The sequence below is a fragment of the Protopterus annectens genome, chromosome 2.part0 (assembly GCF_019279795.1).
Source record: "Protopterus annectens isolate FY-2018-M chromosome 2.part0, PAN1.0, whole genome shotgun sequence".
NCBI lineage: Eukaryota > Metazoa > Chordata > Ceratodontiformes > Protopteridae > Protopterus > Protopterus annectens.
The window spans coordinates 732,828,788-732,834,787 of record NC_056728.1 but is presented as its reverse complement, the minus strand read 5'-3'; positions in this window follow the sequence as shown (position 1 = coordinate 732,834,787).

Sequence of the window (6,000 nt, the reverse complement as noted above, 5' to 3'; positions counted from 1 at the left end):
TCATTCGCCATTTATTCCAGTATTTATTTCTAAGATGGATTTTTTTGATTGGTTTCTTTTGAAAGCCATGGGGCGGATTTAGTCCTGATTCTGATAGAGCGGGTTGGAGCATGGTGGTCAAGTATAGCTAGGAAGTTAGAGTTAAAGTATTTAACAGCATCTTCCAATGGAAGGTATTTTAAGGGAGACCAGTTACATGCTTTAGCTTGTTTTGGAAGAGATCAGGGTTAAAGTTTTTTTTTGTTCTTATTGTCCTACAAATGGCTGGAACGAGTAGATTGGTTTATGCCTGATGATGTAGGTGAGTGAGTGGTCACTTACATAATTAGGGAGGGTTCCAACTTCATAAGTCTGGGGATGATTATTTAAGAGAATCCAATCTAAGGTACTTTCTTTCTTATTAGGCTTGTTTATCCTGGTAGGAGAGGTAATGGTTTGAGAAAAAAACAAATAGGTTAATATGGGTGGTAGGGTGACTACCACTGCAACACTTCCAATCAATGTTAAAATCCCCGAGATTATGGCTTCCTGGGGTAAGTTTTGAGACAACCAGCAAAGGATATCTTCTATGGTGGCACTGTTATTGCCAGGAGGTAAATAGATACAGATAATATAAATGGATTTGTAAGTGTTGATTTGAAGTTTGGAAATAAGAATTTCAGTGTTAGAGGTGGTTTATAATCACAGGTAGTAATTTGTAGGCTTGATTTAAATAAGATAGCAATCCCATCACCCTTTTTAGCTACACAGTCAAGTCACAAGATGTTACAGCCAGGTGGGATGACTTCATTGTCTTTAGTAACAGGTTTTAACCAGGTTTCTGTTAAACATAGAATGTCAAAGGAGTAGACTTCTAAGAGAGAATGGAGCTGGGCAACTTTGTTATTAAGCAAAAAAGTTGAAACCGCTCCAATATAGGAACCACAATGAAGCAAAAAAGTCACGAACATCAATCACAGGTTAAAATGCTGACAATGAGGCACCGACCAGGAATGCAGTAAAACACCATTTAATCCACAGATAACAAAACAGACTGAGCGCTTTCTCCAGGTCTACTGGCTTCTTCAGAGTCAATTTGCTAACATCAACCAGGTTACCTTATATACACCCACTATTCATCAATTAATCAATCAATCAATTAAAATTTGAGTTAATTATAACCTATTAAACTCTTCACTGAAGAGAACCTTGTTGTAGCTGATCAGTAAACTTACAAAAATACAAAATATATATATATATATATATGTATATATATCTATATACACAAAAATATGTAGGTACAAAATGTATAGGTAAAAAATGTGTATATGTAATATATGTATAAATATACATTGATTTGTACTCAACATTCACATAGTCTAAGCATTAATATTTGTAAACATTTCATGAAAATTTTCTTTTGTAATAACAAATATAAATACTTATTCACCCAAGTTGAATTACATTTAGTCTAAGTGAGATAAAACATTGGAATACATTCAAATGCTAAATACTTCTCCCTTTCAAATAAATGAAGCACGATGCTTTAATACAGGTTTTAATGCAATACATTCATTTAACCCAGGATACCTTGTGGCATTCAACCTTATCTGCCACTCTGTTTCTCCACAATTCCCAGTGTCACCGTTACTGTTTGGTTTATTCTATCCACAATAAAAATAAGAATTTTTATATGCAGAACAAACTTTAGAGTGCATGTAAAGGGAGTTATGTTCATCCTTCCTTCTAATAGAGTTGGCATGCTCCTAATTCTCTCCTTGAGACATCTTGTTGTCATGCCCACATAAAATGCATCGCATGACATACAAGATGCCACATATACACAGTTTTTGTGGCACAATTACATGACCCTCACACTTAGATATGTTCCCACAGAAATATATCTACATGCTTTACATCTGCCACACTTTTTTCATATTAGTTAGTTAAAGTCATGACTAGTTTTCTCCAGTATTTCTTTTAAGTTATAACCCCTACCATATGTTATGGCTGGTTTTGTTCCCAATACAGCTTTGACCTCACTACTCAAGAAATATTCCCACAATTTCCTCAAATTGTCACTTAATTCTGGAGTTCTGTTGTTATATCTCAATATAAGCCTAGATTTTTCATCACACAATTTCCTTTTACCCATCCATGTTTAGTTAATGTACTTCCAATCTCTTTCACTTCTTTTAGAATAGGCAAATATCTACTCCTTCTCTTCCTATATATTTCTTTTTTAAGTTTCTTCAACATTTCAATTGGGTACCCCCTTTCCAAAAACATACCAATAAGTATGTACATTTCTGACCTAAAGGTGTCCTCATTACTAACAAGTCTCGACAATCGAATCATTTGTCCCTTGACCAGCCCTTTCCTTTGGTGTAGAGGGTGACAACTTAAATAGTGTAGCATGGAATTAGCGTAGCTTGGTTTCCTGAATATGGTACTACCCATTGAAGTCCCATTTTTCAAAATCTTGATGTCCAAATAATTGGCTTCATCCTTATCCCATTTGTCGAAAATCAGATGTTCCATTCAGGTATGCCACAAAATCTATTGCACTCTGTTCATCCCCTTTCCAGATTATAAGAATGTCGTCCAAAAATCTATTGTAGGAGATAATGTTGTTAACAAAATTAGAACCTAGGACATGCTCTTTTCCCATGCCAATAAAACTAAATTGGCAAAACAGGCACAGGGGACACCGGCCCCCATTGCTACTCCTGTTAGCTGCTGATATATTTCTCCTTGAATGAGATATAATTATTTTTAATATCAGTCCCATTAAATCATAGCATAACTCAAGCCTATCTATATTGAAGCTTGAACTAGTCAACAGACTATCATAAAAAGTTCAAGTCCTTGTTCATGTGGAATTACTGAGAAAAGATTAATGACATCTATTGTCAAAAACTAACACACTCATTCCCCGCAATTCCACTTCTTTCAACCTTTCAAGGCAATGCCATGAGTCTTTTAGAATGTGACTTGCATCCACTACTGCTTCCTTACACAATGTGCTCACAAAAACTAAGGGTTCCGTCTTGGAGCCCTTTAATTGTAGTTGTTCAGTACCTTTATGTGTTTTGGGTATCCCAAAGAACCTAGCCATCTGAGGATATTTGACCATGAGGTAGTCATATTCCACTTCATTTATAACCCCCTGGAATAATGCATCATGTAAAAACAAATCAATTTTGTAAAATGCCCTGTTCACTTCATTTCTTGTCGCTCTACTGTAAGTTCCTTCATCATTTAAAATTTTCAACATTTGGCAACAATAGTCGACATTACTCATAATTACCATCCCTCCACCCTTATCAGGTCTCATGAACCTGTAATTGTGTGATGAGATTAATTCATTGAGTAAAGTTCTCTCCTCATTAGATAGATTATCTTCTCTATTGTTGTTATTAATACTACATACACTGAGGTGAGCTATTAAGAGTGAGTTTGGTGGTTTGGTGAGGGAATGAACAGTAGAGGGACTGGGATTGAGGAGTTGAGTGGTAGTAGTAGTAGTTGTTGGGCCTGGGTTTGGGTGAATATCTCCATCTTTTAAAGACAGGAATTGTATTTGAAATCTAGGATCTGGGGATTTACAGTATAGGTTTGAGGATCTCCTGGGGTTGAGAGTGTTGTATCTAATGTGGGCTATTCTATGGTATTTAGGCAGTAGATAGCTGAGTATAGATGTTATATTAACATGGTTAGTGAGAATAGGTAGAGAAGGAGAGGTGGTTAGCTTATTGGGGTATTGAAATTGTGGATTTAATGGGTGCTCCTAGGAGGAAAGCAGGTAGGCTAAAGTTAAAGGAGGTAGTAGTATGAGCATAAAAGCAGTAAGTGGGCTGTGGTGTGTAGTTTGTACATTTGGATGGGTTAGGTGTAAGGCTTGTATTATAGGTAAGGAAGTAAAGAAGATGTAGATAGGGTGTGGTGGGAGAGGTAGGGACCAGTAGGTGAAAGGAGGGATAAGGTGGTTGATGGGAAATGTTAATGTTTGTAGTGATTGGTGGGAAAGGGGGAAGGGGTGTGGTTAAGTAGTATAAGAGTAGGATCCCTGGTGGTGGGTGGGAATTGGGGGTAGGGTAGGGGGCGCATAGTGAACCCGCAAGGCGAACGGAGCGGGTAGAGACAGGTAATGGAGCAGCTAGATGAGAAACAATTAGCGATGCTGGTTACTGAAGGTAAGTAAGGTAAGTCTATAGTGGGAAAGAGCAGAGATAAGAAGGAGTCTATACGAAAACAGGAGGGTGTAGACAGTTAAAGTAAAGGGTAAAGTGTGAGGTTTCACAGCAGGTCTAGGATATAAGAAATGTAGAGTAAATAAAAGAAGAATAACAGCTGTATAAGCAGGAGGATAGAGGAAGGGATGGGGTGTCACCTATTGGACAGAGCTAGTATTGCAGGCAGTTCTGTATGGGAGCTAGCTGGTATCAGACTAGGGAAGGGGAGGTTAGTAAGAGGGGTTACTTTGAGGTGGTGGAGGTATTATGGTAACAGGGTAGATAGAAGGGGGTAAATGCTGCTGGCTGTCCCAGAATCGGAGAGTACCTTTGAACTCCTGAAGCAATAGTGGATGGTAATAGGTTTTACAGGCAGGACATAGATAACATTCTTTCTTCCTTGAGAGAGGGTGCAGGGAATACAGGCTGAGAGATGAGACCACATGTTTTTGGATGGCGTCCTTTGTCACCAGGTAGGTAGTTTTGCAGAGATTTAATTGCTGGAACAGCGCAATGGAGAGCAGGGTACAGAGGGAAAAGATGCTGGGACAGGATCAGACAGCAGCCAGGTGCAATTCAAGGTGAGTAAAGATGATTACTATGTAATAGTAATTACTGTGTTCATTTGTTTCATCAAACTTCTGACTTTTTGAGTTTTATTGACCTTCTGCAGTCTATTTCTTTCATTGATCTTAACATGCCTGTATATCTCTATTAAATGAAACAACTCTTCTCTTAGCTCACTTTCTTCTAAACTAAGAGCAAATTCTTTATTCTACATTTCCTGTGGGCATTCTATATAGAGTTCTGTAGCATCTTCTTGTGGCACATTCTCTTCAATTTCATCATGTGTCATCCATTGCTCGGACATATGGGAACTCATTGACCTAGCAATCCTCAACATTGACTGTGTCAGAGTTGCCACTGTTTCCTGTTCCTCCCCTTGCTGTCCAGCTTCAAATGAACATTTATACTGATTTTCTGTGGAAAGCTCCAAAATATCTTCATATGGCAACTGTTTAGTTGCTTCCCATTCCACTGGTTTCTCCTTAATTTAATTAACCCCTGCTCTTCAAAATCTTATACAACCATACAATGTTCTAGAACACTACGTTCCAGTAACACATTCCTTCTAGCCATCACCAAAGCTAACAACTCTGCAGGAGAATCACTCTTTTCAAATTTCATTCCTACAATATGGTATGCATTACCAACCCCTATAACCTCCAACTGCTCTATTATACAATTTAAAAAACTTCTGAAATCTTGCTTGATAGGCATCTGGCTTTGCACTTGCAACATTCCTGGTTAGGCCTCACCTCAACTCTCTTCTGAGATCTTACTCCAACATTTGTGGAAATCTGTCAGGCCTCATCTCAACTCTCTTAAGTGATCTTACTCCAACATTTGTCCACATTTGTCATAACATTTGACCCTCTCTCAGTCAACTGTATATATTATGTAACCATTTCCATCAAGTGAACTGTCTGGTCTATAATTACATAACTTTTTTTCTGATTATATTATTTAAATATTTACTCTTGAGAATAGTCTATCACTATGTAACTGTGTTTTTGTAAAGATTTAAAAAAAAATTCTACTTCTGTAACTTTTGTATTATAATACTGGAGCTTTTCTCCCTGGGCCTCCACTGAAAAAGGACCTGTGTCCGGTCGGATTTTCCCAGTAAAGAAATGTAAAATAAATAAATAAATAAATAATGTTGATGTCTATTGCTCTATCCTGCCGTGGTGCTTTCTGAGTTAAGATTTTCTACCCTGAATCC